At 35.3% G+C, this 26,983-nt stretch overlaps 1 protein-coding gene across 7 annotated transcripts in view; it reads right to left on the reverse strand.

The window, feature by feature from the left end:
* Window positions 1-26,983, reverse strand: part of ZBTB20 (zinc finger and BTB domain containing 20) — a 687,690-nt gene that overhangs the window by 410,091 nt on the left and 250,616 nt on the right. For all 7 annotated transcript variants that reach the window (XM_080919186.1, XM_080919183.1, XM_080919189.1 and 4 more), the window contains one exon: window positions 14,381-14,454. The gene's annotated coding sequence lies outside the window, so the exon portion shown is untranslated. The remainder of the gene's footprint in view (window positions 1-14,380; window positions 14,455-26,983) is intronic.

Below are 26,983 nucleotides of genomic sequence, written 5' to 3' on the forward strand. Positions count from 1 at the left end.
ATGCAAAAACACACACGCAATAAAAATACATCTTTCAATGGTTTTCCTCTGTGTCCATCAGTTTACCCACTAAAAGAGTTAATGTGAAGACAGTTGATACACTTTCACATATTTTGAGCAGGGCCTGGCACATAAAAATCAGTAAATTTCAGCCATCACTACTAATACAGACAAGACTGATAATTATATCATAAGTAAATTTTTCTAATTTAAAATCCCCATTTCCTCCCTACAGGCCCTCCCAGTTTCTCTCCTATCACCTCAAATTAATAGCCTTTTTTCCTATATTATTGTTACATATATACATATGTGTATGTATATGTACCCACAAATACTTAATTACAACCTTAAAAAATGTATTCATATACTTTTATGCAAAAATGCTGAAAATTTGTACATTTATCTTTGTTTTTTAAAATAAAGTTTTTCAATAATTAAAAAAAGACTTTTGTATTCTCAAATTAATTTATACTAATATTCTGCCATAGTATAAATAATAAAAGGATGTGAGAAATAGGTCTTGTTTGGCTTGCTTATAGATTTGAGTCTGATATTGTTATAATTTTAAACTGCACATGTTAGCACACAACTACAATTCAAAATCCAGGACTGGTCCACCTAGTCAACACAGTGAGTTCAAGGGCAGTATGGAGTATATATAGCAAGACATTGTCACAGTCTCAGATGAAAAGAGGAGGACAACAAAGTGGAGGAGGAGAAAGGAAGTAGAGTAAGAGAAAAATAAAAGTAAAAAAAAAAAGAACCAAACACCAAATTTAAATAAGCTAAAATGCTAATAAATTTTGGCTTAAAGCAACTGGGGATGCCCTCTAAGAGGCAGGAAGACTCATATGTTCATATTCCAAACTGGGGTACACAATAGATACTAACTATCTCAAAACAAAACAAGTCAAAGAGAAAAACAAGGAAGGATAAGACACTTGGCAGAATATTTTCATTTAGAGAACATGAGAGAATACTCACAGAAATAAATGAAGGTTCTGACTGTAGAGATCAAAGTGTGACTGACATACCCCTCACCGAGTATCTTAGTCACTGACCCACTGCTGTGCAAGAATTTATCTATAGAATCCTTTTGTCCTGTTATCCAGAGATTTACCTTGGGAACAAAAATCATTCCATTAATTATTATTCAATAAACTGTTCAGAAGAATGCATTATATAAATAACTGAACTGGCTAATTAATAACAGTGGCTACACTAGAAATGCTATCAGAAATGCTCAAAAGAAGAGTAGCTAAGAGGTATCTTACAGGCATGCCTATTCAATTGTAAACAGAGTTGCAGTTGAACTGACTTTATGGTAATATTGGGAATGGAATTCTCACCTTTGAGCTTGGTATAAGTACTCTTAAGTATTTAGATAGATAGGTAGGTGGTAGATAGATAGATAGATAGATAGATAGATAGATAGATACATACATACATACATACATACATACATACATTCATACATACATATAGATATATGTATATTTAATTCATAAATATATGTATATATAATTTAAAATATGTGCAAATTATTTTCTTTGAACAATTTTCTGTTTTAATGCACCAATATTTATTTTGAATGATATTTTTAAAAGCACAGAAAGAAAGTGCAATATGGGGTAGATATAACTAAATAAACCACTGAAAACTCTGAAAGCAAATTTAGTCCAAAGAGTCCTCAATAATGTGTTGTGGGAGATCATTAGTGAAGAAGCAATTACTCATAGCTGGGGGATTGAAGGTAATTTTAGTAGAAGGCAATATCTGAGCAAGGTCTTGATGCAAATACTTTATCTCTGTGAAAATAGCATTATAGCCTTAATGTGAAAATTGGCTGATATGCAGAGATAAGTGGAAAGATCTGTGGATGAGTGACAAACACATCAAAGGCATGCCCTCTCCTGATATATTTGAAGGGCCTACTATTAGTTGATACATATGGCCCTGTAGTAACACCCAGTCCAATAAATAAAATAATAATTCTCCTTACAAATTCATTCATTTGTGAATATCTATTTATGCACTCATTCTTTCAAACTCATGTGAGATCTCTTTAGCATGAGATTCTGAAATGTGCTGAGTATACTGGATACCACTGTGGTCAAGACAGAATAGACTCTCTGCATAAGAAAGTATACAATCTAATTAGTTATTCCACAATGATAAAAACTGACATAACTAGTTGTTATGATAACAAATAATTGTAATCCTATTTATTCTTAGAACTGTTACAGAAGTATAGCAGAACTACATTTACACAGAAATAAAGTGCTAGTGGCATTTGTTGACCTTACATTTCTACTGATCTAGAGAGTAGTCTGGTGTACAAGGATTTCACTCTTCCTATCCTCTATTAAATTTTGCCTTTTAAACTACATATTTAATTCTGGATGTATGAAAAACAAATACATTTCATTAATTTTTTTATAGTAAACATCACCACATCTTTTCCTGTCCCAGTATTTCTTTTTATGCTAAGATACTCTTTTATTATAAATGACAGTAAGCTACGGAAGCTGATGTGCTAACCAGGTTTTATAAAAACAGATGTGTTTTCTTTTGTGAGATTAAATCTACAGGTCTAAGAAGAGTAAAACTTGTTTAGATCAGTAAATTGAGTAAACACAAGAGAGGAATCACACAGGGAGCAATTTTAGGCAACACCAATTCTTGCCATTTTAATAAGTCAAGGTTAGAGGTGGTCCTTTAATTGTGACACATTTGAAAAGTCAAGTTATATCCTATGGCCCCTAACAATAATGTTCCTAGAGATTGTCACCATACAGTTGATCTTTTGGGGAAACTAGACTTCTATATTTTATTACAATAGAAAATAGGTTTTCCTTTATTCTAGCTCTTAGGGAAAAATAGAGTGTGTGAGTCCTTTTCCAAACATAAAGATGGGTTGCTATTAACTCAGTGAGTGTACCAAGGGTTTCAGTGTTTATGGCCTTGCCTCAATGGGTTCTATGTAGTTCAGCATGACAGTTTTGTAGCTTGACAAGAAGATATCAATAATCTTGGAAAATATGCCCTGTGTAACACTGAAAAAGGAATGAAAACACAAAATTTCATTATTGCCTGAAATACCATAAAATTAGAACCTTAATCATTAAAAATGTGTAATTAGAGAAAGTGTCTTATATATGTTAAATGGTCCTCTGGATAGAAAAATGAGAGACCCACAGGGTTTCACTCTAACATGCCAGATTTGGAGCTGGTTATTCTGGAGGCTGTCTTGTATGTGTTCTGTTTTTAAATTTTCCTATCAATATTAGGAATCACAAATGTAATTTAAAAGTATAAAATATCATTCTATTACATTATAGAGAAGTATAAAGGGGATGAACAAGCCCCACTATAGAAATGATAATAAATATAAATACCAATTTTTTTTTTTTTTTTGTGTGATGAAATGTGACATCTTCTAACCAATTGTAAAATAAGAAGAGTTTTGGTCTTTTTAGAATAGCCTATCAGTTAAATACACTGACACTGAGTATGACAATAGGTAACAATTATTGCAACAATAATCATGTGTAAGGCACTGTGAAATCTTTCATACATTACCTCCTCACTCCCACAACTATATCATAGGTTAAGAAGCCAAGGAAAGGAGAAGCTAACTCACTCACAAGGCAAACAGAACAGTAGGTGGAATGCATGTGCACTTCTGAGCTCGGGTAATCAATGGGATCTGTATTTCCAAAGCATCAGTTAGCTTCCTCAGGCTTTAAATACTTTATCTATCAGGGATTGGCAAATATTTTTTTATCAAAGAAAACATAATAAATATTCCATACTGTGTGTACAGAAAACAAAATTAGAGATGTTATAGTCTGCAAGCATGTACATAACCAGAGAAAAAACAAATTACATGGTTTGTTTTGTTAATAAAAATTGAAAGACAATAAGAAGTACATTTTGGCACTATAGGGTTACTGAGAAGGAGCACAGAAAAAATAATACGTTCATAAGTTACAGCCAAAGACAGTCCCTGTCATCATACAGACTGCAAATATTCAATGTGAAGCCATTCTTTGTCCACAAGACTCACAATGGAGATTAATAATTCTAATCTCATGATCTAGAAATCAAAGCTGGAGCACTGAATGACTTCTGAGAAGTTACACACCCTGGGACTTGATGGGACTGCCTTACTTCCCAAGCACTGGATCCTCTCTGGCCACTGTTTGGTTGATGGGAGGAAACACCACCACAAACCCTATGATCCATCTTATATAATAACTACAACAGCACGTATTTGTATTTTGTAATTATCATTTTCTTAGGATGTTTTAGGACAGCCCCCTAAACTGCCATTGAAGAGCAAAATCTTTATGCTTCAAAGCCATTATATGGTCTGTCGAGTGCAGAGAGAATCAGAAAGGCAGAGAAAGAAAGCAAGAGTTTATAGAAGAGTGTTTCCATAGAGGAGTGTTTGTTTTAATTTAATTTATAGTCTATCCTAATATTTCATACCTTAAACTAATAGCAACATAAAACTGAGGTGAATTTGTGAAATTCTCTTTTATATTGCTTTATTAATGTTGTTGTTCTTCTTATTATTAAAACCCCTATGGCTAGTTAAGAGAGTTTGTTAAATAGCTTGAAGAATCACTAACAGGGGAAAACAAGTAGCTTATAGCACATGCAGACTTACTTTTCTAACATCGAAGAAGCAGTTTTCTTACTCTTAAAAAAAAAACGTTACATTATCTACTTTATCAATTATAATACTCGAACTCATATTCTTATATTCCATTATAATTAACACCCAACATCACATTTTCTCAGTGAGGTGAAGTACAATGAGCACACTCACAAGTCAAAGCAGACGGTCCACTAACAAGTCTGATGAGGCAGGGCAGAGTTAAAGAGCTGAGACATAACATTAGTAGATGACTTGGTAGTGATAAATAAAACTTGTCCTAGAAAAATTGTTATGTCTCTAAAACCTGTGCCCTTTACTGAGTTATATTTTATATTGTCTTAAAAAAGTATACTTCAGTTTTCAAGTTAAGAGCAAATGAGAACATTACTTCATACTAGTGTGTATGATGTATGTATTTATACTAGTATGTATAATGTATGTAATTACTTCATACTAGTATGTATAATGTATGTACTTAAGAGGAAATGATTCCTTTTGGTTCTTCCAAAATTAACTTTCTAATGTTGTCATGAACTCATATAGCTACTCAGCAACCTGAAGGACAGAAACTGCTGATGTGTTGGACAATATGCTGAGTAAATAAGCCTTTCCATGCTCGATTTCACTTGCATAATAATTCTCATAATGACAAATTCACAGTGATAAGAAAAGCCCTGTAGGTCTCTGGGGTCAGTGTTGGGAGCAAATATGGAGATGAGCTTGGAGCTCTTTGGGGTAAAGCAGCTATTTTGTATCCTGATAGTCATGGTGGTTACTGTGTGCATAAACTCATGGAGAATTTCAAAGCACATTATGTTAAATGATTACTTAGTGAATTCTTAAGTGAATATAAATATTAAACTTCTTCAGGAAACAAAAAGATCAGTTGATACCACATTGAATATCTGAGGAAATATGAACTTCAACGAGATCATGGGTCTCCCCAGCAACAAGATGAACTAATAAGATGGAGAAGAGCTGGACAGGGAGACTCCATGCGTTTTTCATCATTTGAAAAGAAGTCTGCTTCTTTAAACTATAGTCTCTCACCATTTGTTACAGTCACTACTGCTTGTGAATCAAGGATAATACTAGTGTTGTACAGATCTTAAATACATCAGTCTCAGGAGCAAAGCAGGGACTGTTGTTCAAGATAATAAAGAAATATATACCTTAACTTTTCTAATGCTCTCCAGAGTATGCAGCCCAGTTGTGCTTCCAAACTATGCAATCGCACTCCACTTTCATTAAAATTTCTCTAATTTGCAAATGCATTCCCCTTATGGTTAAAACAAAGGTAAGATAAACATAAAACTTGTTCACTTAATTATCTTTAGTTCTAAAGTGCAATGCCATTAAGTATATTCTTAAATATATTTCCATTGTTAAGCAACCATTACAAATACTGATGTCCAGTTTTTTTAAAAAACTGTCCTGAATGAAATCTCCATAACCATACATGGAAATATTTGTTCCCCACTCCCAGTTGTCAGAAAACCCATTCTACCCCCCTTTGCTATTAAATGTGGGAACATTGTTTGTTATGTACAAGGAATCATCTAGATTTACCCTTGCCTCTCTAGCTCACATGCTTTATATTTATATTACATGTTGCTTTTACTTTTCAGTCGTGGTGTAGCACACGGGAGACTTTCCTTTTTAAACTGAATGGCATCCTAGAAATGTATCACACTCTGCTTGTCTGTGTGTCCACAGAGGGAACATTGGGCTGCGTCTAACTTCTGACTATCACCTGTATTAACCAAACTTAAGGCATATTTTAGGAAGACTTTTCACTTATATTAGCTTAAGAGGATGACTTCTTATGTTTGGTCAATCACTTTTCAGATCTAATTACTTCAGTAATAGTAACTTCTATGTTGACAACATGTTCTGGTTGGTCATTAGATAAGTGTGTTGGTGTGCATATCACACGAATATTTATGTAAGGATACACAGAAATGTACTCTTTGCAGTGAAAATAAAACATACTAGTCTCTGTGGCAATAAGAAGTCAGCACTCTGAGAGATCATGTTATTTTATGTAGATATATACTAAACTTGAATTAAATCAATTTTTAATAAAAATTTGTTTCCTTCAAGGGCCTATCATACAGCTAGACTCTACTGCCCCTGACCAATTCAGGCAGAATATCAGGATGTGGTGAACAGATTTACTTTTTCCATGTTGTGGGAATCTTTCAGAATTTTACTCATGTTTAAGGTTGAAAACTATTTCAGAGTATTCACCGGCCTCCTTTCTCTGTCCATGTGTTTATGGGCATCTAGGTTGTTTCATTTGTTATCAATTCTATAAGCCTTTTGATACAATGTAGACTTAAACACTGTTGAAAAACACCAACACCATTGATCATAAATAAATGAAAGTGGCAAAGACAGTTGCTATGACTGCTTTATGTATGTGTTGAATTGTATATTTCCACTTTAGAGAATTTAGTTTCTTTCTAAACTCATTAAGGTATCTTCAGAAATATGAACTTATCCAAATGTCTTTTTTGATGTCTTTAGAATCCATCTTACCAAGATAGTATATACAGAAAGATGTATACCCTTCCCTGAATAGGTCCTCTCGACTGAAAGAACACTGCGGGGAACTGGCAAATTCGGAAACATTGTCACATAGCCTAGACTTTCCCTCAACTGCTAGTGGGTTACTTCTGAGCCACCATCATCTCTATTGAAAGGGATAATAGCTAGAGCTCTAAAGCCAAGAATATCCACTTACAGCAGGATAACCAGATGTGTAAAATGTAGTGACACTGCTCTCCTTACCTGAATACCCAAAATCACCTACCTTTCTCTGCCCTCTGTCCTTTTCTTATCTGGACAAAGGAGTGCTTTCATCTCTTCCTCCTCCTTCCATCCTTCTTTATCTGTCTTCGAGCTTCCTTTTCCCTCTTTCCCCCCTTTATAAAACTAAACATAACTTGCCATGTCATGGAGATTAAGCCTAAGATTTTAACATCACTTATCATTATGCTCTAACTTCCCTATTTTATATTAATATACATATATATGTGGGTATATAACACACAATATATATACATACATACATATACATATCCTCTCTTCATAAAGGTAGGTTATTATTGAAACGAAGTAGACTGAGTATTCTGAAACATAGTCCCTCAAATTATCCTTCTTGCCTCATTCTGATTTGAATAATCTGATATTTCCCTTGAAGTTTGTTTATGGGGAATCTTTGATAGTTTCAATAGCAATAATATAAATGTAGGTTTATTTTAAAATTTCTGTAGTAATAAATGTCCATTTTGACTAGGTAAATAATAAAATATTAAAGTAAAATTTACAATGATTTTGTCCAAGTCCTATCTGTAGTGAATTCTGAGATGTCCTAAGTAAAGAGTATGATGGGAAGCTTCTGTGTCCTTTCTTCATAGGGACATATATGCATAAACACATTTATTTAAAATATCTATTACCTAAAGTATTTGTCTTTTCATTTCATAAACTGTGATCACTCTTGATGGTCAGCAGCTTTATACATTAATTGCTGTTCTAACGTCTATGTAGTCTTTAATAATAGTCAATATGTAGTTGAATTAATGAAATTATTACTTACTAAACATGCTTTGGAAAAGAGAATTTTGATACAGAATATATAACACTTACTGAAGACATAATTAGTACCCTATCAGTGACTGAGTAAGAAAATTAGTACATGAGCTTCGCTTCCTCTTCACAAAATTTGTGCTAATAAGAGTCTAACCAGTTTAAAGGATTTTTTTTCCAATTTGAGGGAAACTATTCAGAGAAGTTGTAGTATCAACCTTTAAAAAATAATGTTTAAGAGAAGTAAAATCTCACTGCAACTCAGTCATTGTTTCCAATATGTGAAAAACCTTAGCAAAACCAGTACTTCCTCATATGGCAGCCCACAACTTAAGAGATTTCAAATTCCTAAATGCTCACACAAAGCACTTAGTCCTGAGACTTTTAAGTGATCTCTCCTTCTACCTGAATCTATGATGTCTGTGAAGCATCCTTATTCTGCAGAAGTCTAAATAATCAAATATGTCATTTGAGTTCTTCACATTATATTGTATATAAGATGATGCAAACTGACCTCCACGGACAACAAATTTGGTCTCACAACAACACTGTTGGGTAAGACTACGTTAAATCTCCAGACACTCCACTTTTCAACACAATTGAAATTGCTGCCTACCAAGTAATTGACTGTCATGCTGATGTAGACAGTGTCATATTGTCATTGCCCTACATAGTTTGCTAGTATGTTGTTACTCATAAGTTAGATGAGTCTAAGGAAACTTACTTACTAAGCTGCCAGCCAGGGCATACTTATCCCCTAGACTTTCTAGATGCTGTTCTTAACTTTCCTAATTTATAAGAATTAAAACAAACAAAAATACACAAAACTGATAGCAACAATAATGTTATCCAAGTATTGATTACTCATCTGAAAATTAAAAGCTACAGTATTTAAGTTATTAAAGAAAAGAACAATTTAGAAAAAAACCATAGATACACTTAAGCAAATGTTTTACGGTTAAATTAGTATATTTGCCACAAAATAAAAGGTCTTATTAAACCTCAAGATCTTGTGATGCTAGGTAACTGATAGTAACTAATTTATCTTCTTGAATGCCTTCTGAACAATGTTGAAGAAAAGTTTATAGCTCCAAGAATCTATATGATCTACTCCTTGACATATACTCAGAAGATGCTCCAACATATAACAAGGACACATGTTCCACCATGTTCATAGCAGCCTTATTTATAATAGCCAGACGCTAAAAAGAACTCAGATGTCCTTCAACAGAGGAATAGATACAGAAAGTGTGGTACATTTACACAATGGAGTACTATTCAGCTATGAGAAACAATGACTTTATGAATTGCCTAGGCAAATGGATGAAACTAGAAACTATCAATTATCCTGAGTGAGGTAACCCAGTCACAAAAGAACACACAGTATGCACTCACTGATAAGTGGCCATTAGCCCAAAAAGTTTGTAATATCCAAGATACAATTCACAGACATTATGAAGCTCAAAAAGAAGGAAGGCCAGAAGGTAGATGCCTCAGTCCTTCTTAGATGGGAGAACAAAACACTTATAGGAGGAAATACAGGGACAAATAGGGGAGCAGGGATTGTAGAAAAGATAATTCATTCAGAGACTGCCCACCTGGGGATCCACCCCATATGCTTGCAATAAACTCAAGCACTATTGCTGATGCCAGGTAGTGCTTATTGACAGGAGTCAGATATGCATGCCTTCTTAGAGGCTCTGCCAGAGTCATACCAATACAGCTGAGCATGCTTGCAGCTAACCTTTGGACTGAATACAGGGACCCCAATGAAGGTGCTAAAGAAAAGACTGAAGGTGCTGAAAGGGGTTGCAACCTCATGAGAAGAACAACATTATCAACCAACTAAACTCTCCACAACTCTTATGGACAACACATTGAGCACACATAGAGAGACCTATTGATCCAGTTGCTTATGTAGCTGAAGATAGCAGTGTCTGGCATCAATGTGAGAAGAGGCCTTTGGTCCTGGGAGGGCATGTTTTCGCAATGTAGGGAAATGCCAAGGCACTGGGGTGGAGAGGGTGATTAGTAGTGGGTACACGTTCTTAAAGACAAGTGGAAGGGGAGGGGGATGGGACCAGGGTGGGAGAAGGGAATAACATTTCAAATGTAAATACAAAGAATATCTAATAAAAAATTTTAAAATAATAAAAAAATGTTTTTACATCCTTCTTCCCTTCAGCCTCCTCCCCCCTTTTCTTCTGTTTGTCTGGCAGGGTACCACTATGTATCATCATCTGACTTCAAACTTACTGTCATAGTGCCTCTAATTCAATATGACAGTTTTATACAAAAAGGATATACTTTGTAAATGTAACTTTACTTTCTTAGCATTTTTTTCAGTTTTTAAAGGCATTTTGACCATTATAAAAATAACAAGTTGTGCAATCACATGAACTGAGCTGACACTACCTTTCTATGGCTTGTTATTAACTCTATTTACTTTTTAATTGAAAAGGCTAAGTACAATATTATGAAAAAATATAGTACCTCTGTTCTGGTTTAGTGCCTTCCTATGATACTAATGTAGCATGTTTTAAGTCCACCTGATTTGTTCTTCAATTTGGAAATTTAGTATTGCTATAGAAAGTAATAATCTTCAAGGCTTTCATTGCTTCTATATCTACTGTAATTGCATAAGATAAATTTAACCACAGTTAAAGATATGGTTAAGGTTTAACAGGAAAAAATAAAGCCTAGGAGTAAAAGATATTGTTGACACATATTCTTTAGTTATGTAAAGAACACTGTAAAATATTTAAAAGTAGATTAAACAGCAACAGGACTTCAGTAATTATTAACTACAAAGGAAATGAGCTAGTCCTTATCTCAGAAGGTTGTCAGCATTCTCTCTGTTTATACATGTATGGGAAATGTGTCCTACCTTAGGCCTACATTACAGGAGGTCCAGGATGTCTGATAACTCAGAAATAATGCTTTAATGATTTATGAGTGATGAATACAATCAGATTCACCTCACCAACCATCCCCTTACGTACACAGTTCTTTTCATGAAGACAAATTGTAATTTTGTAATTATCTGTGTACTGAGTAAGTTTCTTATACCTTAAGAAGTTATAAATTTAGCTCAAAATTCAGAGCTCATTACTATATTCTTAGCATCAAGTATAATTGAAAAATGAGTTAATGATTCTATTTTTTGCAGATTTACCAAAAAGATTTAAATCTCCTTAATTATATGCCATGGATGTTTATGAACACGTTTTGTTCACAGGAAGGACACAATAAATGTTAAAATGTGGAGAAGAGAGAAAAGTTTGAGGAGTGCAGTTTTTTTGATGCCATTTCTAGGGTTGTACTCTAACATTCTCATGACATGATTTCTCTTTCTCTGTATACTACAGCTTTCATGAATATTTGCACAAGCACAGAAGTTTCATGTTGCTGGGTCACAGAGACATAGGCTACTACCATTTTGATCTTCTTTAAGGTGGGAGACAAGGGCATGAGTGTGATAAAACAGAACCAAGATACAAATTATGATAGGTTTAGGTCTAGGTAAAATAATAGAAAACTTCTGATACTTCCCTCTTTGCATTGTGAAATTACAGGATTAATAAAAGCTAAATGAAAGAAATTAGCATGATATCTAATTCATTTTAAATTATTTAACTTAACTCCAGTTCCCACACTTCAAAACTGTTCTCTACAGAAATGAACCTTGACTTCAGCGCCGTTTCAGCACTTTCACTCTGCTGCTAAGTCTACATTCTATGTTCAGATTCCTGGCTTGATCCTCAAGTCTGTAAGCTGAAGAACTCCAGAAGTTTCTAGTGGACCATCTTTGTCCATCACCATAATGAATATTAAGTGAACCAGAAAATTTTTCTATAAATGCCATAGGTACAACCAAGAGTAAAGTATCACGATGTGTAGAGATGATGAAGTTTTGATAATATTTTCAGATTTCTGCTTTATTCATAGATTTTAGATTACTTGGTATACAGTAAGTCTCAAAGATTATCAGAATGAGATTTGTCCCTTAGAAAGCATTGCTTACACTACTTTTAGATGAAATCAGTAAGCCTCCACATCCAGGTGTTGGCTTTCTGTCATGGCCACATGCTTAAGGATGATTTTAGAGTCTTTGCAGTCAATATGGTTTGCACAGCCTGAATGCACCACCCAAGCCTCAGCTTACCAATTTCCAATTGTGATTACTCGAATTCCTTTTTTTAAAAAATATTTTTTCCTGCTGTTATGGTTATGATGGTCTGAGTTCTAGAGAAAATTTTGATCTTATGGTGTTGAGAACTGGTTCTAATGTCTGATTCAATGAAAAGAGCATCGGCTAACAGCAATTTTCCAAGACACTTCCTGAACCAGCATCCACTGTGTTACTTGCTTCTCTTCTTTAAATAAGTCTACAATAGAGCCAACAGGAGAGATGGACACGACCAATTACTCTCCATCTGGAAGTTTACCTTTGAAGCCAATTCTAGTCCACGAAAGAAAGATAATGGAAAACGTACATAGGAAATGCCTGAAGACTATGACACAAACAAAAGGGATTTTGATGAATGGGAACTTGTCTTTCGGGTCAGGAAAACAAGTATAAGTTATCAAGGTTAGAAAAGAACAAGAGGCTAGTGCCCTGTCTGCTATGAACAGAAGCATGAACTATAGCAAATTATTTTCTTCATTATCCTTTTTCTAAGTGCCAAAACCTTTACCAGATACCTTTTTACAGTAAGTAATATCAGATTTTTGACTTTTTAAAACATTTTTAATCATACTGAAAACAGCTTTTTATCTGTGTGTTTTTTCCATTATAATGATAAGTGTTGGGATTAAATAAAGATGAGCCCTCATTTTTTAAATCCTTACTGTCTATAGGCTTGAACTGTTGTAATTACAGAAAAATTAGCAACCATTACTTATTTATTCAGTCTGGATTGGCAACAGAACCAAGTTGCCAAGGTGTCCTCAGTTTCATTTCTCTCAAAAACAAAAGAAAACCAACAAATAAAAAAGAACTTAGGAGAACCCAGACGAAAGATGCAGACATGTGCCCCCCCCCCCCCAGTTCTGACTCCAGTCACTAATCAAAGACTGTATCAAAGGAAGCACAGTGAACTGGAGGAGATGGTCTGTCCCTGTGTGTGACCTGCATGGCAGAAACCTGGAAGCAGGAAGGACACCACATTCAGCATTCCCACAGAATACATGGTGTTTAAGATTCTGACAGAAAACATCAGACTTCCAACTTAGGAGGCACCAGGAACCTGATTTTATTACTAAAATGTTTATTTTGATCCAAAACATAAAAAAAAAGTTCTTTCCTTATAGTGTTTCTCAACCTGAATGCAGCACTAAAATGAGTTTCTGTCTCTTTCCCACCAACTATAAGCTTCTGTTTCCTACCCTGGGCATCTGAATCTTTTATTTGCTCCAGTTCCATTCACTGCCTGTTATTCAGACATTGAAATCCCAAATGTTAATTGTTCTTCCAAGTACATTGACAAAACAGCAGCTAAATAAGGGTAGAGCAGACTGTGGTAGACTCTGACATGCATTTATGGAACAATGGGGCTCTGAGAGACAGCCTTGTAGCTCACGGGAAGACATAAGATGTGCTATTTTGACTGTTTCGTAGCAGAATGGGGAACACACGCACACAAGGGAATTATGCGTTTTTACTTAGCTTTGCCCCAAATCTTCAGACTATAGAACCTTGTGATGTCATCAGGATCTTTCCATTTCCATTGACACAAAGGCTAAAAATGTCTAGTGACATCACCAAAGAAAACGAAATTTACTTTGATTCAAAAGAATTCTTTACTTCTTAAGAGTCTGGTATAAGAATGCACAAATCTTTCTACACAGGATTTATGTCATTGTGCTAATGCACAGTGGGCGACACCCTCCCTAATGAAATTCAAACCTGCCAAAAGAAAGGTTCCATAATTTCGAGGGAATAAAAGACACCCTGAAATATTGAGCTCAATAACATTGTTTTAAAAAAGGAAATCATTTAAGGATATTTCTTCAGGGACATTCAGATGTCCCCTCATGACTGGTTACTATGATACAGTTTTTGTCTCTTTGTGGGTTGGTCACAGAAACACAGAGGAAGGGAAAGGAGCTTCCACTTACAGGAACACAGTGCAGCCCAATCTTTTGTTTTTAAGGTGCAGTGATTTCAGTCTCGAAATGTAACTTCAGGCAGTCTGAAAAGAAACAGGTTAAAATCTCTTTCAGTTATAATTGGTATTTCAGATTTAATTAAAAATTAAACTTTCATAATGTTTCCCCATCCAAAGCAATGCATTACCAGTCAAGCGGAGCTTTTTTATCCCTGTTAAGGGGGGAAAAGAAAGAAAGAGAGAGAGAGCGAGAGATAGAGAGAGAGAGAGAGAGAGAGAGAGAGAGAGAGAGGGAGGGAGGGAGGGAGGGAGGGAGGGAGGGAGGGAGGGAGGGAGGGAGGGAGGGGGAGGGAGGGAGGGAGGGAGAGAGAGAGAGACAGAGAGACAGAGAAAGAGAGAGAGACAGAGAGAGAGACAGAGACAGAGAGAGAGAGAGAGAGAGAGAGAGAGAGAGAGAGAGAGAGAGAGAGAGAGAGAGAGAGAGAGAGAGAGAGAAACGTTTTCTTAGAGTAGTTTCTAAATGAAAATAAAAAGATCTAAAGACGGAAACAAAGGTAATTCCGGAAAAAAAAAAAAATCTTCCTCCATTTTAAGGACTGCATAGTGATACTGCTAGACATGCACTACAGTGAATTTAGTTACAATGTAAGAAATTTAGAGAAATAACATCTTGAAGAATTTCACAACCCAGAGAGTATGGAAACATTTAAGATCATAGAACAACATGGGGGAATTTATGGATCTGAATATACATGTTAGGGAAAATTGTGACTGTGAGAAATTAGAAAACTGCTAATCTGTGGTTTCAAATGATTTACCTGTGGGTGGCAAGACTGCAATTTAGAAGTAAAGAAATACAGTTAGCAGCACGGAGTGCAAAGTGGCTCCTGCATTCCACTTGGGCTGCCTGCGCTGCACTCCACGTCCTACTACACTGTGTTCCGTCAGTCAACAGTGCAGTGCAGGACCATACGGACTTGACTGAGACATCCTGGCCTGTCTGGTTTAAAAATCTAATCTTCAAATTAAGAGTCCAGACATCCAGATCTCCAATCATATTCCACAACTTTGGGCTTCAAACACCCTTCACTCTCTCTTTTCAATCTTTTCTTGAAACAACAACTTCTACAAGTACGACTAATAAAAGAAACCCATATATGCTACATTAAGTCATTCCTATTTTTAGCTTTAAATAACTAACACATTAGTGTTTAGAAAAAGATATTTTTAAGTGTAAAGTGGAGTTATCATAATTATCTTCCTTATATTATTGTACAATAGTGATTTTAATATTTGTTTGTTGCCCTGATTATTGTAGGTTTATGTCTGACCGTCACATAATGCAAAGTAATATTTTAATATTTCCACATATGAGATCATAATCATAAATCACCCCTGAAATTGCACCTATTATTAGAAAATGCATCTGGTTTTCACTTGCAAATCCTGTTTTCCTTTGAAATATATGGAAGAATAATTTGAGCAATGTGTCTATTTGATGTACATACATTTTAAATGCACACTTGCTCATAACTCATACTAAATCCACCCATGAATGGGATTAGATTTTAGAAAAAATTACTGACTGACTTAGTAAACTTTCCTTCTGCTTCCCAAATGCCTGAATTAGACTAAAAAGGCACCAGTATAAAGACAGAAACCATGGAGGCGTCACCAGGGACAACTGAATGAGAGGAGGGGAGAGCACATATAACCTTATAAGGAAACAAAACATTCATGAAAGACACTGACAAAAATAACTGTGCTCAAAAAATTATATGGAATAACAATAACCCCTGATAAATGATTCAGAAATACGAGGAGTGTCCATTTCTAGATGAATCTAAATCACAACCAGTACTTCCTCACCAACAAAATGTGGTCAGTGAAACAGACTCACTGTCTGGTTTAGACAAAAAAGGTGAGAGAAATCAGATTGAATAGACACAAATAAACTATTTAACTGACAACTAGAAGTTTAGTTCAGTCAGATTTCCCTTTCTCAACCCAGCAGATGTGGAGTAAAGGAAACTGTTGAAAATCATAGTCTGTTGTGAATAGTCAGCATGAAGTCATACACACCCTCCCCCTGTCCTCTTTGACTAGCTTTCTTCTCCATTTCTGCCTGTTTCTTCTCTGTCTCTTTCTTTCTACCTTTCTCTGGTGAGGGTAATGAAGCTCGAAAATAACATCTTGTATCCTGTTGAGGGAAAATTGGTCAGAACTATCCTTCTAGATGACAAACTCATTCCTAAATGTCTGTTTCTCCATCCAAGGAAAGCAGAGCAATGACCAAGCAGACACAGCCTCCCTTATACTGCTGATACCACCTCTTCTAATTCCGGTGCTGCATTCATCACAAGGAGCACTGAAGTTTATTTACATTATGCCTACCCTCAAACAGGACCATAATAAGCCTAATAACAGGACCGTTCTGTGGCACTCAAGTAAACGGCTGGGCAAAACAGATGGATCTTGCTTTGCGCCAGGACTCAAAAAATACAGTCGCCAGCTCACTGTTGGCGACTACATATCTTGGCCCAAAGATGGACCTGGAAGTGGGACCAGTTGTCTTTGATATGAATACTGCTCCTCTTCATTGCCACATGAACGAACCATTAGCTCTGTCAGTTAGCAGTAGGATGCAATATGAGGTAGAAATTGCTTGAAGGCAGATCATTAAGGAAAGGGCAAAACTCTGAGGGCACACTGAAATTGAGGAGCAGAAAATTAGAACAGAGTATTATTACAGCCTTCCTCTCTGCTTTTCAACTTCTAACTTTCATGTTCACAACTATACATGGAATCCACCTTAAAGACAGATCTACAAAGCATGTGTTGTGAATAAGAATTTTTCCTAACATATCACTGTCTAACCTTTTTTCAAAATTATTCTTAGTCAATAGTGAAATTAACATCATTGGCAAAAACTATGAGAGAGTACAGTCAATATTCAATGATACAGTGAGGTCAATGTGAATTAGAAAGCCCTGGAGACAGATTCTCTCTGCACACATCCTTCAGCAAAACAGATGGGTACTTTGAATTAAATGATCTACAGACTCTAAGAAACAGCAAGTGAGGTATTTGACCTACTCTACAAGTCACAAGGCCACACACAAAGCCATTAGTTACACAGCAAAGCCTGAGTGGTGAAACAGCATAGTTCCCAGCACTTAAAAGTAACAAAGTTGTCTTCTAATCACATTCTCCCTCATTTTCAAATCCTTATACAGATATGGATTGAGATATCTGCTTATGACTTGGCCACAGAGCTTCATGGGAAGAACAAGAAGCATCCCAGATAGGAGGTTTGTTAACTCAAGCAATTCTCTTAATGTTCCCCCAAGTATTCTGCCATCATGTATCTGAGTTCAGGCTATTTTTGCATGTTCAGTAAATCTTTTTTTGGCTTCTTAACTTTGACACTGTACATACTTGACTCTTGAAAGACACAAGATGTAAGTGACTGTGGTCAGTATAAAATTTTAATAGAGAAATGTGATTTTCAGTTCAATTTTCCTTTTGAAAAAATTATAAAAAATTTGAACACATTGAGAGTAAAATGCACCACAGTGAGCTGCACCCATGCAGTGCCCCCAACCCCATTTTACATCTCATCTCTTTGCCAGTCTTTCTTCTGCCAGATCACAAGACAATTCCAGAAAACATATCACTCACCCATGCTTTACTATGCATTCCTAAAAGATAACTTTGTATAAACATAACTGACTTTTCTTCATACATGAAATAAAACGACTCTTTAATGTTAGTAAATGTTCATGTTGATGTCAAATAATAGATTTCAAATAATACAAATTCTTCTACTGTTATATTTTTTATATTCCAAGAATCCCATTCAGAATGTAAAACTATATGGCTGTGCCATATTCCTAAGTTTCTCTGGTCTGTGTCTTTTGTTTGTTTGTTTTTCATTACTTTCATAGCTCTGAAAAAGATCAAATAGTTTGTGTTCTGTTACTGAACTGATACTCTCTAATACCTTTTTATAAATAAACTGGGATTATGACTTTCAGAAATGAATACAAAATGTTTATTATATATAAGATTGGGCAATACATGCTGTCAACATGACATGTATTGCATGTATTACAACTGAGGATGGTAACCTTGGTTACTGGATTAAGAAATAGAAGCCATTTCATAGTTTAAATAAGCACTTTTATCTTAGTACCTTGTTATAACACAGTTTACAAAACATATGTCAGACTTTCAATTCCTGTTGCTGTGACCAAAAAAAAAACAAAAAAAAAAAAAACAAAAAACAAACAAACAAACAAACAAACAAACAAAAAACACTGACACAATCAACTTAGAAAAAAGGGTTTATTTAGCTTACAATTCCAAGTTACAGTCCATTATCACAGGGAACTGAAGTAGCTAGTCACCATTCATCCACAGACAAGAAGAACGAATCAATACATGCATGGTAACTGTACAGTCACTGGAGACTGCATCAACCCTGGGACCCAGCCCAGGAATAGTTCAGTCATAATTCACAGTAAGTCTTTCAAAACCAGTGATCTTCCCTCACAGGAATGACCCTCAGGCCAAAGTAATCAAGGAAATTTCTCATTGAGACTCATTTCCAAGATGATTCTACATTGTGTCAAAAAGACAACCATAACTACCTATAACAACATATTTACCCTTACTATCAATAATTTTGAGTACGCTCAGAGTTAGTCGATGATAAACACAATACAGTTTGAGGAATTGCCTCCATATAGTGTAGCTGCTGAATGGAATTTGCATAGTGCATCACATTTTTTCATCCATTTGTCAGCTGATGAGCATTGAGGCAGTCTCCATCTTTTGGCTATTATGAATAATATTGCCATGAACATCCATAATGTGCAAGTCTTTGTGTGAGTATATATTTCTATTTCTCTTTGGAATGCCCTGAGAAGTGGAATTGTTGGATTCTCAGATTTCACTTAATTGTTAAGAAATTTCCAACATATTTAAAATGAAATATTCAATGTGCATTCACACTAGCTGTGTGGAATGGTTCTATTTCTACACATCTTCAAGAATACTTGTATCTGTCTTAAAAATAAACAGAATTAAAGCTACTACAAGTTTTTGAAATGGTATCTTCTGGTTTAAGTTTACTTTTCCCCAAGTTTAATCATGTTGAACATCTTTTCCTGTTTTTATTGCAATTTCTATTTCTTTAAGGAGATATATATTCAACATATTCACAGTTGAAAATGGATCCTTTGTCACACTATAGAACATTTCCATATATATTAAGAGATCATTTATGATTTATAAATAACAATCACAATTATGATAAACTGATGACTTTCAAATCTATTTAAAACCTTGTGTCTCTTTTATTATGTGTTTTATCATTTCATTTCTATCATGAAGTTCACAAGTTCTTAATTTTGTCGATGTTCAAGTCAGCAATATATAATTTTTCTGTAGGCACATTTTTATTGATCATTTCATGCAGGCATATAGTGTGTTTTTATCAAGCACTCTCCATTTTCTTAGTTCCAATTTCTTCCCTATCCCCTCCAATTTCATGTTTCTCCCTGTCTACCCCCAATTGTGTGTATATGTGTGTGTATGTTTGTGTGTGTGTGTGTGTGTGTGTGTGTGTGTGTGTGTGTGTATGTGTGTGTGTGTGTGTGGACTCTTGTATACATGATTTACATCCTGTTTTACATGTACTTTTTGTTCATTGTAACTAGTAAGACCTTAATGCAGAGTATCAAACCTTAAAAAAAAGAAAAAAAGCCAAGCAATGACACACTTGTATACATTTACGCAAAAATGTTTTAAAAAATTTTTATCTTTGTTTTTTTTAATAAAGTTTAAAAAAAGAAAAAAAATAAATATTAAAAAAATTCCTGAGATCCACAGAATAGAATAAGTGAATGGATTCCCTCAAGTTGTAAAAAAATAAAAATAAAAACAAAACAAAGATTCTAATTCGTGCTACTTGTGTGCATAAGAGTGTAGAACCGTCTACAGGACACAGGTAGCTTTTCAGTGGCAGCATATTAAAGAAAAGTTACTCAACCTTGTTCAGCAGCCATTAATTACCAAATACATTCTCAGGCAGGGAAGGTACTTTTTGACTGGTGTTTTTGCTGGCTTGTGTTGTGTGTCTGTGAGCTCATGTATGCAACTGTCCTATCATGTTCAATGAATAATACTTCATTGCAGATGTCTACTATCTAGGGCTTACACTCCTTCTACCCTCTGTTCAATATTCCCAGAATCCAGGGAGGAAAAGGTGTGGTGCTGATTTGTAATACACTGAACAGCTACTGCAATCTCTATTAATCACCATCTACCACAAAAAGAAATTTCTTCAATGAGGACTGAGAGATACACTAATCTATGTGTATAAAGATGAGAACTTAGAAGACAATTTAATGTTCATTTTGAAAAATAATAGTATCAGGTCTCCCCTATATCTTAGGCAGTCAGAAAGTTTTGGCCTAGTTAACAATATCAGAAATGGATTCTATCCTGCAGATGGGGACAGCTTGCCAGTCCAATCATTACTAAGCTGTTATTCATTTTACAATCAAGTTCTAGTGGCATACTAGGAACTCTTTCTGTCACAAAGTCATAAAGAATTTTTTTCTCTAATAGCATTGAGTTTCATAATTCTAGATCTTGAATATCAGCCCATGAACTACTTTTTGTGGATGGTGAGAGGTAAATGTTTACAATATAGAAATAGTCATATAGTCTTTGCACCTTACCTAGGATTTCCAAATTTTCCTGTTATCTCTGTAAAAGCCAACTGACCAAAAATCAGGTTTAAATTTCTGGGTTCTCAATTCCATTCCATCGATCTACCAGCCACTATCAGAGTCCCATCTTCATTTTAGTTTGAACAGTAAGTTTGAAGATAAGATATTATAATCTAGTTGTTTCCTTTTTAATAAGTAATTTAGGTTTAAGAACATTTTCAATGTAAGAATTAACTTATCAGTTTCTGAAAAAAAATTATTTATGATGTTCCTGCAAATTGAATTTTTGTAATTTCTTTGTTGCTCTTATAAAAAATTTTAAAAAATTAAAAAAAAAAAAACCTGATTTTCGAGACCTGACCAAGTTTCATCAGGACTACGGCCTGCCTGCCGACAGGTCCCTGGGAGCTCAGAAGAGCTGCTGAAGCACTTTCTATACTTAGTGAAAGGGTTACTTAACTTCTTCTGCCCATATTTTACTCTGGAAGAGTCTGCCCGGAACTCTCCCAGTACAAGCAGAGGTACTACATGGGAGTGAACACATCCGGCCCAAGGCCAGACCTGGCCCAGGTACATCAGCACTGGGATATGCACTGTAATGCACAGCCTAACCTGAGAGAGGAACACCGAGAAACAATCTTCCTCTGTAGACCACAGGCCAACACACCCACAAGAGAGAAAAGCTGCAGTTAAGAGACAACAAAATCACCTAGCATCACCTATAGCAAGATGGCAAAAGGTATGCACAAAACTCTAAGAAACAGAAACCAAGACAACCTGGCAACATCAGAACCCAGTTCTCACACCACCACAAATAGTGGATATCCCAACTCAGCAGAAAAACAAGACTTAGACTTAAAATCATACTTCACAATGATGATGGAGATCTTTGAGAAGTGTATAAATAACACATATTTAAAAGTACAGGAAAACCAGGAGAACACACACAAACAAGTTGAAGCACAAAAATCACTAAAAGAGCTAATGGAGAGGACAAGCAAGCAAGTGAAAAAACTGAAAGCAGAAATAGAAACAATGAAGAAAAAACTAAAGGAGAAAAACCTGAAGTTGGAAAACCTAGGAAAAACATCTGGTGTCATAGATACTAGAATCACATAAAGAATACAAGAGATGGAAGAGAGAATCTCAGGAGCAGAAGATACCATAGAAATCAATGACACAACAGTAAAAGAAAATGCAAAAATCAAAAAGATTTTAACCCATAACTTCCAGGAAATAGAGGACACAATGGAAGACAAAACCTAACGATAATAGGTGTAGAAAAGAGCAAAGAATATCAACTGAAAAGCACAGTAAATATCTTCAACAAAATTATAAAAGAAAACTTCCCTAACCTAACAAAAGAGATGACCACAAACATACAAGAAGCCTACAGAACCCCAAATAGACTGGATCAAAAAAAAAAAAAAAAAAAAAGAAATTCTTTCCGATACATAATAGTCAAAACAAGAAATGCTCAAAACAAAGAAAGAATACTAAAAGCAGTAAGAGAGAAAAAAAAAAAAAAAACAGGTAACATATAAAGGCAGACAGATCAGAATTACACCAGACTTTTCAACAGAGACTATGAAAGCAAGACAATCCTGGACTGATGTCATGCAGACCCTAAAGGAAAACAGGTTTCAGCCCAGGTTACTATATCCAGAGAAACTCCCAATGACCATAGGTGGAGAAACGAAGATGCTCCAGGAAGAAAAATAAAATCACAAAATGTCTGTCCACAAATTTAGCCATACAAAGGTTAATAGATGAAAAACACCAATAAAAAGAGAGAAACATTACCCTAATAAAATCAAGCATCTAATCCTCTTGCAAAAATCACCAAAGAAGAAAAGGACACAAACATAACTCTACCTCTAACAACAAAAATACCAGGAAACAACAATCACTATACCTCAGTATCCCTTAACATCAATGGACTCAATTCTCTAATAAAAAGACATAGACTATCTGACTGGACACACAAACAGGATCCAGCATTTCGTTGCATACAGGAAACAATTCTCAGAAACAAAGACAGAACTACCTCACAGTAAAAGGTTTGGAAAAAACTTTCCATGCAAATGGTCCTAAGAAACAACCTGGAGTAACTATCCAAATATCGAATAAAATTGATTTAGAACCAAAAGTCATAAAAAAAAAGACAAGGAAAGACACATTTTACCAATCAAAGAAAAAAAAAAACTATCAATAGGAACACTCAATCCTGAACAGGTATGCTCCAAATACAAGAGCACCCACATTCATAAAGAAACTCTAAAAAAGCTCAGAGCATATATTACAACACACACAATAATTGTGGGAGACTTCAACACCCCAGTCTCATCAACAGACAAATCATGGATGCAGAAACTGAACATGGACACATAGAAACTAACAAAAGTTATGAACCATATGGATTTAACAGACATCTGTAGAATATTACATCCTAAAACAAAAGAATACACCTTCTTCTCAGCACCTCATGGAACCTTCTCCAAAAATGACCATATAGTTGGTCACAAAACAGGCCTCAACAGATACATGAATATAGAAATAATTCCATGCATTCTATCAGATCACCATGGACTGATGCTGGTCTTCAATAACAACAACAAAAACAACAAAAAGCCTACATACACATGGAAGCTAAACAATGCTCTAGTCAATGACAGCTTAGTAAATGAAGAAATAAAGGAAAAAGTCAAAGACTTTTTAGAATTTACCAAAAGAAAAAAGAAGAGGAGGAGGAGGAGGTAGAGGAGGAGGAGAAGGAAGAGAAGGAGGAGAAAGAGGAGGAGGATGAGAAGGAGGAGGAGAAGAACTGGCAGTCAGCATACAAAAGAATGCAAATCAATCCCTTCTTATTTTCTTGTACAAAGCTCAAGTCCATGTGGAAAAAAGACCTCCTTATAAAACCAGATACACTGTAACTATTAGAAGAGAAAGTAGGGAAGAGCTTAGAACACATGGGCACAGGGGAAATTTTTCTGAACAGAACACCAATGGCTTATGCTCTAAAATTATGAAATTGCAAAGCTTCGGTAAGGCCAAGGTCACTATCAAAAGGTCAAAATAGCAACTAACAGAATGGGAAAAGATCTTCACCAATCCTAGTATCCAGTAGATAGAGGGCTAGTATCCAGTATATACAAAGAACTCAAGAAGCTAGACTCCAGAGAATCAAATAATCCTATTAAAAAATTAGGTACAGAAGTAAACAAAGAATTCTCAGCCCAGGAATACCAAATGGCTGAGACACACCTAAAGAAATGCTAAACATCCATAGTCATCAGGGAAATGCAAATCAAAATAACCCTGAGGTTCCACCTCATAGAAGTCAGAATGGCTAACACAAAACATTCAGGTGACAACAGATGCTGGCAAGAATGTGGAGAAAGAGGAACACTCCTCTATTGTTGGTGAGATTGCAAGCTGGTACAACCACTCTGGAAATCAGTCTGACAGTTCCTCAAAAATTGGATATAGTAGTACCTGAGGACCCAGCTATACCACTCCTAAGCACATACCCAAAAGTTGCTCCTGCATATAACAAGGAAACATGCTCCACCATGTTCATAGCAGCCTTATTTATAATAGCCAGAAGATGGAAAGAACCCAGCTGACCTTCAACAGAGAAATGGATACAGAAAATGTGGTACATTAACACAATGGGTACTACTCAGCTATGAAAAACAATGACTTTATGAAAGTACTATGTAAATAGATGGAACTAGAAACTATCAATCATCCTGAGTGAAGTAACCCAGTCACAAAAGAACACACATGGTATGTACCAACTAATAAGCAGGTACTAGCCTCAAAAAGCTCTGAATACTGAAGAAATAATTCATAGACCATATGAAGCTCAAAAAGTAGGAAGGGCAGAATGCAGATGCCTTAGTTCTTTTAGAAGAGAGAAGAAAACACTCATGGGAAGAAATACAGAGACAAATAGAGGAGCAGGGATTGAAGAACAGATCATTCAAAGACTTCCTCACCTGAGGATCTACCCCACATGCAGCAACCAAACCCAAGCACTATTGCTGATGCCAAGAAGAGGTTACTGGCATGAGCCAGATATGAATGCCTCTTCAAAGGCTCTGCCAGAGTCATACAGATATACTTGAGGATTCTTGCAGGGAGCCATTAGACTGAACAGATGGACCCCAATGAAGGAGGTAAAGAATAGACTGAAGGTGCTGAAAGACTTTGGAACTTCATGGAAAAAAACAATATTATAAAACAACCAAATATTCCACAACTCCTATGGACTAAAGCACCAACCATTGAGCACACATGGAGAGACCCATGTCTCAGTTGCATATGTAGCAGAGGACAGCATTTTCTGCCATCAATAGAAGAGGCCTTTGGTCCAGTAAAGGTGCATTTTCCCCCTGAAAGTAAATGCCAAGGCACAGAGGAGGAGACGGTGATTGGGAGAGGGAGCACCTTCATGGAAACAAGTTGAGGGAGAGGGTGGATGGGAGGGGAAAGCAGATAACATTTGAAATGCAAATACAAAGTATATCCAATAAAGTAATTTAAAAATGTTTGCATGTATGAACTTACTACATGTTGAATAAATTTCTGTGCTCACTAAATACATATTTTTAAAGAATATAGTAAGGGAGTAAACTCCATAAGAACTAAAATAAAATAAATCAAGAAAATCATATATGGAAGGAAAAATAATATTAATTGTACAGGTAATTATTTCTTTTTTTATAAATTTTCCATTCCTTTCTTGAAATTATAGTCATAGGTCATTTTTCTCATACTGCAAATTTAATCCTACTGGAATATTTACACCTAATCTCATATTCTAAATCAACAACCCCAGTGAGTAAATATTCCAAAGAGTAAAGAGACTACCATCAAATTTATAACTGGTAAAAATTGAGATGCAGACCTCAGGATGTATATCCATGTTTTTTTTTAAATTGAACAACACTATTTTTTTAAAAAAAGATAAATGTACAGATTTTAAGCATTTTTGCATAAAAGTATACAAATACAGTTTTGTAAGTATTTGATTTTTTTTAAAGGTTTGATAGTGTGCATTAAAATCTTACTAAGTTACAATAAACATAAACTACATGTAAAACAAGATGTAAAATGGAAATAGTCAATGTTTTCTTGGTGTGTAAAGCTTAAGCATAATGGTTTTTTATTTTCTTCTTTTTTTTTTTGGCCTTTGTTTTTTCTTGAAATTCATATAGTCTGTGAGTTATTTCTGGGGTGTTCAGCGCTTTCTGGGGTGTTCAGCGCTTTCTGGGGTTAGTATCCAATTATCAGTGACTGCATCTTATGTCTGTTCTTTTGTAACTGGGTTATCTCACTCAGGATGATATTCTCTAGATGCAACCATTTTCTTAAGAATTTGGTTAAGTCATTGTTTCTGATAGCTGAGTAGAACTCCATTGTGTAAATGTACCACAATTTTTGTATCCATTCATCTACTGAAGGACATCTGAGTTCTTTCCAGCTTCTGGCTATTATAAATAGAGCTGCAATGAACATTGTGGTGCATGTGTCTTTGTTGTATGTTGGAGCTTCTCTGGGGTATATTCCCAGAAGTGGAATATCAAGGTCTTCAGGTAGTATTATTTCCAGTTTTCTGAGGAATTGCCAGACTGACTTCCAGAGTGGCTGTACCAGTTCACAACCCCACCAACAGTGGAGGAGTGTTCCTCTTTCTCTGCATCCTCAACAGCATCTGGTGTCATCTGAATTTTTGATCATATCCATTTGGCTGGTGTGAGGTGGAATCTCAGGGTTGTTTTGATTTGCATTTCCCAGATGGCTAATGATGTCTAGCACTTCCGTAGATGCTTCTCAGCCATTCGATATTCCTCAACTGATAACGTTTT

Source organism: Micromys minutus, assembly GCF_963924665.1.
Source record: "Micromys minutus genome assembly, chromosome: 7".
NCBI lineage: Eukaryota > Metazoa > Chordata > Mammalia > Rodentia > Muridae > Micromys > Micromys minutus.